Here is a 9843-nt window from a genome sequence, read left to right on the forward strand (position 1 = left end):
TTCAAAAATATGATTTGTTAATAATTAATTCTAAAAATATACCATATATTTTTTTTAATTTAAATTTAAATTCACTTAAAAAATACTTTTTAGAAGACAACACATATAATTGTATAGAGGAGGTGTAGTGATATTTATATTATTTATTTATTTTTTTAAATTAAACAATAATGTTTCGTTCACGTAGTTCTTCAATTATTGATATTATTTCATTACTTACACCTGTATTCCCAGCCTCTTTAGAAGCCATTAAAAGAGCAAGCCTAGACACTAACTCATTTGGATTATCATAATAAATGATTTGTGTATTAGGTTGTACATTCTTATATAATATACCAGATCCTTCTTTTGACTTAAAATGGGCGGTAAAGGCCCATATTGCTACTACTAATCCAATTGAATACATTAAAAGTTAGAGTATCAATAAAATCATTTGTTATGTCATTTTGTGAAATGTTAGAACACTCAATATTTAAACATTGTGTGCACCTCAACTTAAATTTTTTTAAATAGTCCCAAATTCGTTTAAATATTTTATTTACCTCGATAAAAATTCCAACATTTGCAAAACTAGAATCACAATAAACTACAAAGGTATATATTAAAATATTCTATCAATAAATACCGTATGTCACGGATCTTAAACGTTTTGTAGTTTAAATTTAATATATTATGATTAATACCTTATTTAGGATTTTGAAGCTTTATTAGAATGTTCTCAGGAAAAGAAGCCAAGTCGAACAAATTTTTAAAGATATAATTCAAAGATATTTTCACTGAGCCAAATTCTTTCTTCATAGCTGACATTATCAAAGGTTGTTTAGGTTTTGTTATAAAAACATATCGTAACGAGATGGAATTACTTTTATGATAATGTAAGTGCCTTTTTGGTTAATATCAATCAAGTTCTTTTAAATATAATATAATTCTATATGTAATAATTACATGAAAGTGTCCAAAATTAAAAAAAAAACATGTTTTGGAGTTCATGGTAGAATAGAACAAATTAATTCAGCAGTATGCATAAAGATGAAGATGCTAAGTACATTTTTATTTTAATGGCCAAAAAAACGTCTAAAAATATCGTTATTGAAAATAAATTGGGAGAGTAAAAAAAAGAAACTCTACACAAAGTATTAGCGTTTTGAATTCTTTACCTTCTCTAAAATAAGTATAAGTCATACATTATAGAAGTTAGTTGCAATTACATTTTGTAATTAGACCTTCTGTCCGTCTTTGTGGTTGTCATTGCCGTTGCACCAGTGGAACGAATTTTTCTGTGTTGATAGTGTGGTATAATCTAAAAAAAGACGGAATATTAGTGACAAGAACTAAAATTTAGATTACTTAAATATGATAAATAATTTTATATTGCATTAGAAACAGACAACTTTCATGCAAATGATTTCAATTTTAATTATTGAATTAATAAGGTAAAAGTAGATGAAAATTATTTAGTATTGAGGAACCTTTATTGACTATTAGGGAAAAATAGCCAACACCTATATATTAATAGGCCAAGGCTTAGAGGTGTCTAAAATTTATTTTATTTTAAATAAGTGACACAAAGCATATGACTTAAATTTAGTTTAAAATAAAAAAAAATACCAAAACAGTTTACATATTTCATAACTTGAAATTATGATGCGCTATATCGTTTTAGTTTAAAAATAGTCGAATGTTTATAAATTTGTATGGAAAGTTTTTTAAACATAGTTTTATGAATAGGTATACTTTGATAAACTAAAAAAATTATACAAATCCATTCTCCCCAATGGGTAGACATTTTTTACTTTATTTCACTCTATTATGTGTAGTTTATGGCCTTTAGACCTGAAAATTAAACTGAATTTAATTTAGTAAAGGCCCCTATACTATGCTAGGGGGGTATTATATATTTAGTTTTCTCAAAAACGTGTGGTCTGTCTTATTTTTTATTAAGGAAATATAAAAAAAAAGAGTTATAATATCTCATGAATCCCTATGATCTCCAACTATCCAATATGTACCGTTTCCATTATGCAGTGGTTCTAAATCAAAGTTTTTTTTTAAATGGTTAGGTATACCCATTTTTAACACAATACTCTCCAACAAAACAATTAATATTTATGGGGTTTGGCCAACTATTTCAGATTTTAAACCACTGTGTCGATTCCACTAAGCTGTTTCTTAATAAAAAAACATTTTGATTACAATAAGACAATAATAAAATTATAATAACATTAAGACAATTATAAATGTTATAGTCCCATTCTCAACCATATTTATAACGAATGAAAAGTTGTTAATTAATTTAACAATTAAATTATAGTATCTTAGCTTCAATTTCAGGAAGAGTAGGTATTGGCTTTATAGTTATGTGTTTTAGCTTTGGGACGGAGCTAAGATGGTATGGGTAATACAACGATGTGTTATACGTTTTGTTTTGTTTTTTTTTTGTGTAGAACACACATTGGGAGTTAGTATTAGAGTGAATACACGATTGGTAGATCGGCTGTCAATAACATTATGTTACCGTGGTTTCCCATAAGTCGTAATTGACTACCTGTTATGTTCACTCTTATAGAGCAACCTAGTAGTATAGTGAAAGTGTATTTTTCTTCTTTTTTGGACTTTCCTCATATCCCCAAAGGATCTATTCACTCTAATTTTCAGTCCTCAAATCTTAAAACTAACCTTAATAATGTAAAAAAAGCTATGGTTTCCACATCTTCTAGGAGTAAGGGTTTATGATTTTTGTTTGCCAATTCATAGGATGTTAAAAAAAAAAATTAACATTCCACAATAATATGGACAAAAAACTTCAAAAAGAAAAACTACAAAATTATAAGTTCCACTAAATCCACATCTTGTTAGGATGATATATTATAAACTTAATCATAAAGAATTTTGAGTTCTTTGAAACACTTGTAATTTATAAATTATTCCGGACTATGAATTGACAACAAATACTACAATTGATAATTACAATAGTTGTAATGAGCAGCTATAAGATTGATTGCTATAAAAAAATACTTTCCGAGGGGAAAAAAAAAAATTTTACATTTTACAATAACCAATTATTATGTATATACTCACCAAACACGACTATTCTAATTAAAAAAAAGATGACTTGTAGCCACTCAGCAAATGTCACAAATATTGGTCGCTGTAAATTATGTTCGTTAAAAAAATACACAAATTAATAATTATTTTAATCATTATTATTTATGGCTATACTTACCTCGAACGATTATTAAATTAAAAACAGAAGATATGTTGCCAGTCAGCAAAACTTGCAAGAATCGGTTGTCATTATTCAAGTTTCCTAAAGTAAGGTAAAACAATTCTTATTTTAAAATTATCAGTAATTTCGTTTATACTAACTATAACCGCAACTGTCTGAATCCAGGAATAAGAAATGTTGTATTTCAGCAGGACTCTCAGGAATTGACGGCTGTAAATGAAGTTCCTGCAAAAACAAAAAAATAAAAACGTATTATTTACAGTTATGAGGTTTTTCCCGTTTTTGTCATTAAACTTGTCAAAATATGATAAATTGAACTTTTACATTATAATTTGTACATCTCATCATTGGACTTTTAATAACTGCGTGTATTAATAAAATATCTATCGCTGTTTTAACTAAACGTTTTAATAATAACTTAAAATAAAAATCTATTCAAAAAACTTTGAATGTGCATTGTTTGAACTAAAACTGACTGTCGTTATATTAAACTGTCTTTAAATTGTATTCATTCTTCTTAACCGAATGGTATGTAAATATATCACACTTCACTAACCTCTTATAACATGATGAATAAGAATTAAAATAATCAAATATTTAAAAAAACCAGTACATCGAGGTTGGGGCATAGTGGGGACGGAGGATAGTTGGATCGGGGCATAGTGGGGACGGGGAGGTTACAGATTTACAGAATTTTTTAAATCTGAAAATGATAAAATCACTTACGAAGAAACGCTTCGATGCAAATCGGTAGTTGATATTTTCAAGCCAGTACAGTCCAAACCAAGCACAGTATAAATCAGAAAAGTTAGAAAGTTTTAAATGAAGGTTCTGTATTTACAAATGAGCATCAAAGCGTTTATTTGAAAGCGATTTATTCAATTTTATCACTTTTATTTATAATAATTCCTGTAGACCTGTGACCTCTCCGTTTCCTCATTGCTTTGATTACATTATGCCAATACTCTACTGTACTAGTCCTCTCGGATAAAATCACTTTCAAATTAACGCTTTGATGCTCATTTGTAAATACAGAACCTTCATTTAAAACTTTCTAACTTTGCTGGTTTATACTGTGCTTGGTTTGGACTGTACTGGCTTGAAAATATTAACTACCGATTTGCATCGAAGCGTTTTTTCGAAAGTGATTTTATCACTTTCAGATTTAAAAATTCCTGTAAACCTGTGACCTCCCCGTCACCACTATGCCCCGACCCAACTATGCTCCGTCCCCACTATGCACCGACCCCACTGTACTGGTTTTTTAATATTGAACCAATTCCTTCGAGTAGCAACTCTATAAATAACAAATTGTATCTAGTTGGTACTTTGGAGGGTATAAGTTGAAAAAGATTACTTCTTCATAGTTAAAATTTAGAAAAACAAACATACGAGTTTTTAAGCTAAGAATTTACTGGCTTTAGAGTAATTTCAGAAGTAATTTAAGGAAATAACTTTTTCTTTATTGTGAATACACGGATGTCAAAAAAAAACTTTGTATAAAATATTACTCCAGTCTTTAATTTGTGTAGATCGAAACAAGTTTTGACCAGATTAAGTATAATTAAAGGAAATAAAACATTGCTTTTTATAAAAAAAAAATATTCAAACATTTATGTTAAGGGAAATATTATTTGATATACACTAATAGTAGATACTATTTAAATATTCCAGTAAAAGTTCAGCATCTACTACATTATTAATAAATTTAAATATTTTTGCGTCATCATCTAACGAAAGAATATATTAATATTTAATAGAAAAAACAAAATCATTAATAAATAAATAAAATTATAATGGGCGTGCTAATCTCCTCGTGGGACTCGAATAGACTGGGATTAGACATGACAATAAAGAGTCATACTTACCTGAGACGGCTCAAGGCCCTTCAGGCTACACCATCACTGGTTAACTGAGGTCCGCGGGGTTGTCACACCCGTTACCCAAAAAGGGTACCCCATGCGGAGATCCTAGCAAATAAGCAATAAAATATAGGCCAAACAATCAAAACAAAACTATACAAAATTGTCTACTCAGTAAAAGTTTCAATAATGTTTATTATTTAAGGCCGCCCAAATTACTTTGTCGCGTGTTTTATTGTTTTTACGAATATTATAATTGTGTGTGTGTTTATTAACTTTTAAGTTACTTTTCTTTTACTTAATTTAAAAGTGTTACCTTTTCTCCCGTAGATTTTAAGGTAATTCGAACTAAGTGTTTTTTTATATTAAGTGTATTGTGTTAAAGACCGCATCTCTTGAGGAAGCCACAGTACGGCTCTTGTTTCTTTGCTAGTGTCAGTACTTGCGTTCAAGCTACCCACCTGTTTATTAATAGTTATAAAGCTAGACGATATAATTGTCCCGAGGCATTATACTATTTATAATCAGAGGCTTGCTCGTTGGATGGAAAAACACCTGAGGCAGAAACAATCCGGAAGGTGACTAGAGCTCTGCCACATTTACACAAGTGCATTAAAGATCGTATCTCCCTAGGAAGCCAGAGTGAGGCTCTTGTTTCTTTGCTAGTGTCAGTACTTGCGTTCAAGCTACTCACCTGTTTATTAATAGTTATAAAGCTAGACGATATAATTGTCCCGAGGCATTATACTATTTATAATCAGAGGCTTGCTCGTTGGATGGAAAAACACCTGAGGCAGAAACAATCCGGAAGGTGACTAGAGCTCTGCCACATTTATGCGTACTTACTAAAAAGTTACTTTAGTGTTTAGGTAAAAGATTTTTTTAAAGATTTTAGGCGTTTTGATTAAAATATACGCAATCTGCGAAAACACAGTTTCCCGGAAATTAAAGAAAAACTGAAGTGACGAATTTTTTTTCCGTTTAATATGTTATGGATACATATTTACAACTACTGGCAAATTTTCAACCCAAAAGTTTTAAAATTACGGCTAAAAACCCCGAAAAACAAAAAATCTTGTACCCCCCCTAGGAGGGTGGGAAATGGGTATAGTTTAAATTTGACACAACTGACGTGTGCGGGCATACCAAATAATTATTTCTTATACATTTCAATTCGATCCGACTCTTTTTCTCGAAGTTATAGCCAGTAAAAGTTTTCTAACTTAAAAACTCGTACGGTTTTTTTTTGTTGTTTCAATTTTCGTCTGTGAAGAAGTAAACTTTTTCAACTTTTACCCCCCCAAAGTATCAACTAGATGAAATTTGCGATTTATAGAGTTGCTATTCGAAGGAATTGGTCTAGTATTAAAAAAGTTACAGTGTATACAGTGAAAAAAAAAGCCCACATCAGAGTAAAACCAATACCTTCGCTTTGCATTGAAGCTAAAAAATTCACCGTTCAAGTTACCTAATAGGGTTTGTCCGGAAACGCGTAGTAAAAGATTGGCTCAGCCATCTAATTGACACTCCACTATTTATATATTATGGCGTTAAGGTTAATGAGTCTTTCTTTTCTGCAGAGGAGCCACAAGTTCTATAGAGTGACCGAGACGAGTTTAGCGAACAGATAGATTATAGATATTCAGATATAATATATTGCTGTTCAGCGAAAATTGAACAACTTACAGTCTCGTCTTTATGTATCGTATTATAGTTATCATAAATCGATAATATCAAACATATAAAATAATATTAATCGTATCTCAATAAAGTTCATGCACATGATAAGTTCTGCTCTTTTAAAATTTTATTTCAGGTAGAACCCGTTATAAGACGTTTACACATAACTATTGTGAGTAATTTCCACGGCTCACTCGGTTTTTGTTTCGGTTTTAGTATATAAGAAGTTCTTGTCACTGTTGTAGTAGGAGCGAGGAAAAATAGTATTATTATGAAACTAAGCAATATATCTAGGCCAAATGGCAAACAGTTAATATGTTTATACAGCGAAAATTATATTTATTTCTATTATTTAAAGCCGCATAAATTGTTATGTGAAGAGGCCCTCTCTTGGGCTTAGCCCGGGGAATGGTCACTCTCTCGAGTATTATCGCTTATACGAGGGGTGTTTGTATCGCGTTGATGATTGTTTGTGTACTTTTAACTTTTATTTGAATGCTGTCGTATACGCACTTTGGTACACGAACCGTTAAACACACACACACACTGTAAATAAAATTACTTAATACCTTTTACCTAAACACTAAAGTAACTTTTTAGTAAGTACGCATAAATGTGGCAGAGCTCTAGTCACCTTCCGGATTGTTTCTGCCTCAGGTGTTTTTCCATCCAACGAGCAAGCCTCTGATTATAAATAGTATAATGCCTCGGGACAATTATATCGTCTAGCTTTATAACTATTAATAAACAGGTGGGTAGCTTGAACGCAAGTACTGACACTAGCAAAGAAACAAGAGCCGTACTGTGGCTTCCTCAAGAGATGCGGTCTTTAACACAATACACTTAATATAAAAAAACACTTAGTTCGAATTACCTTAAAATCTACGGGAGAAAAGGTAACACTTTTAAATTAAGTAAAAGAAAAGTAACTTAAAAGTTAATAAACACACACACAATTATAATATTCGTAAAAACAATAAAACACGCGACAAAGTAATTTGGGCGGCCTTAAATAATAAACATTATTGAAACTTTTACTGAGTAGACAATTTTGTATAGTTTTGTTTTGATTGTTTGGCCTATATTTTATTGCTTATTTGCTAGGATCTCCGCATGGGGTACCCTTTTTGGGTAACGGGTGTGACAACCCCGCGGACCTCAGTTAACCAGTGATGGTGTAGCCTGAAGGGCCTTGAGCCGTCTCAGGTAAGTATGACTCTTTATTGTCATGTCTAATCCCAGTCTATTCGAGTCCCACGAGGAGATTAGCACGCCCATTATAATTTTATTTATTTATTAATGATTTTGTTTTTTCTATTAAATATTAATATATTCTTTCGTTAGATGATGACGCAAAAATATTTAAATTTATTAATAATGTAGTAGATGCTGAACTTTTACTGGAATATTTAAATAGTATCTACTATTAGTGTATATCAAATAATATTTCCCTTAACATAAATGTTTGAATATTTTTTTTTTATAAAAAGCAATGTTTTATTTCCTTTAATTATACTTAATCTGGTCAAAACTTGTTTCGATCTACACAAATTAAAGACTGGAGTAATATTTTATACAAAGTTTTTTTTTGACATCCGTGTATTCACAATAAAGAAAAAGTTATTTCCTTAAATTACTTCTGAAATTACTCTAAAGCCAGTAAATTCTTAGCTTAAAAACTCGTATGTTTGTTTTTCTAAATTTTAACTATGAAGAAGTAATCTTTTTCAACTTATACCCTCCAAAGTACCAACTAGATACAATTTGTTATTTATAGAGTTGCTACTCGAAGGAATTGGTTCAATATTAAAAAACCAGTACAGTGTATAAAGATAAAAATTGGATTTTTAGTTCCAACTAATTTTATGAAAGAGCTATTCCATCCTTTAATAAAAAAATGTATTCGATGAGGTTAAAACATTGTTTGGTCTCCTAAATACCAAATAGAAGGAGGGAACTACAGATTACCACTAATAGTTCTATCAAAGTATGAAATAATTGGTAATAACTCTTGAGAAATTGTTTTAGACCTACATATGACTAATTTCAATTAAAATGTCGTTAATAGGTAAAAGTCATTGAAGTAATCATTTTATACTCTTAGGATATTTTTTCTTTTTATAATTTTTAAGGAAACAACCCTGAACTGGACTCTAATAAAAACTGTAGTTGTTACATTAATTACTCTTACCTCGAAATATACTACGCTTTTTTAAGGTTTAAGAGGTGTTTTGGTTTTAAAAAATTCTTAATAATATAATTTGTTAATATTTTCTTTAAATTCGCCTCGTATAACGTACAATTAAGCAAATATACTGAAGCCCATTAATGTACCATCCATAAACCATACATTTTCAGAAGAAAGTACAACAAGACCTTAAGATGTACACTTCCGTTTTCATAAATTTAAAAATTTAGTTGACTTACCATCCATTGTAGTTTTCCACATATCTGGTAATGAAAAAAAGAAGATCTTTGGACTCGTCAGGAATAATATATTTACGACGTGCACATCTTATCTTCGTCGAAAGGCGACAGTATTTCCCAGATATGAACAAACTGTATCTATTATAAATTATAATGAACATCAATATATTCATTATTTTCCTATAAAAAAAAATATTTTATTATTTATATTCCATGTATGGTTGATAAAATAATTTTAAAGGCCAAGAATGCGGTATTAACTTAGTACAGTCGTTATCAGATAAGTCGGCACAACGGCGGGGGCGTTTATCAATTTTTGTTACTACAATTATTATTATTATTATTATTACAAATTTTATAAAAATAAACTATCAACTATATTTGACAAAGCATAATAGACAAATATAGGTTTTTTAGGTTGTTTTTCACGAAAAATCGATTTCGATTTTTATCATAAAATCAGTCAGATCATATCAAATCTTTTCTTTATTCATAAATATTTTTTTAATAATGAACATTTTTTTATTAAAAAAAAAAAAAAAATACGTCTTAGTAAATTTTTGTTTTTTGCATATTTTGTGAGTAAAAAGTGTTAAATGTGCCTTACGATAAAAATGAAAAATAACACTATATTTTTATTTTAAGATT

At 29.7% G+C, this 9843-nt stretch overlaps 1 long non-coding RNA gene across 1 annotated transcript; it reads right to left on the minus strand.

The window, feature by feature from the left end:
- Positions 1-1220: 1220 nt before the first annotated feature.
- Positions 1221-9322, minus strand: LOC126837825 (uncharacterized). Its single transcript, XR_007685625.1, has 5 exons — positions 9196-9322; positions 3367-3451; positions 3224-3307; positions 3079-3148; positions 1221-1300 (listed from the first exon to the last, which is right to left on the minus strand). It is a non-coding gene; the product is annotated as an uncharacterized LOC126837825 (long non-coding RNA).
- Between the last annotated feature and the right edge of the window lie 521 nt (positions 9323-9843).

The sequence above is a fragment of the Adelges cooleyi genome, unplaced genomic scaffold (genome assembly GCF_023614345.1).
Source record: "Adelges cooleyi isolate 19-005CV unplaced genomic scaffold, UGA_ACOO_1.1 ACOO_flye_CR_arks_rails_tigmint_CR_PRNA_3, whole genome shotgun sequence".
Classification (NCBI taxonomy): Eukaryota; Metazoa; Arthropoda; class Insecta; order Hemiptera; family Adelgidae; genus Adelges; species Adelges cooleyi.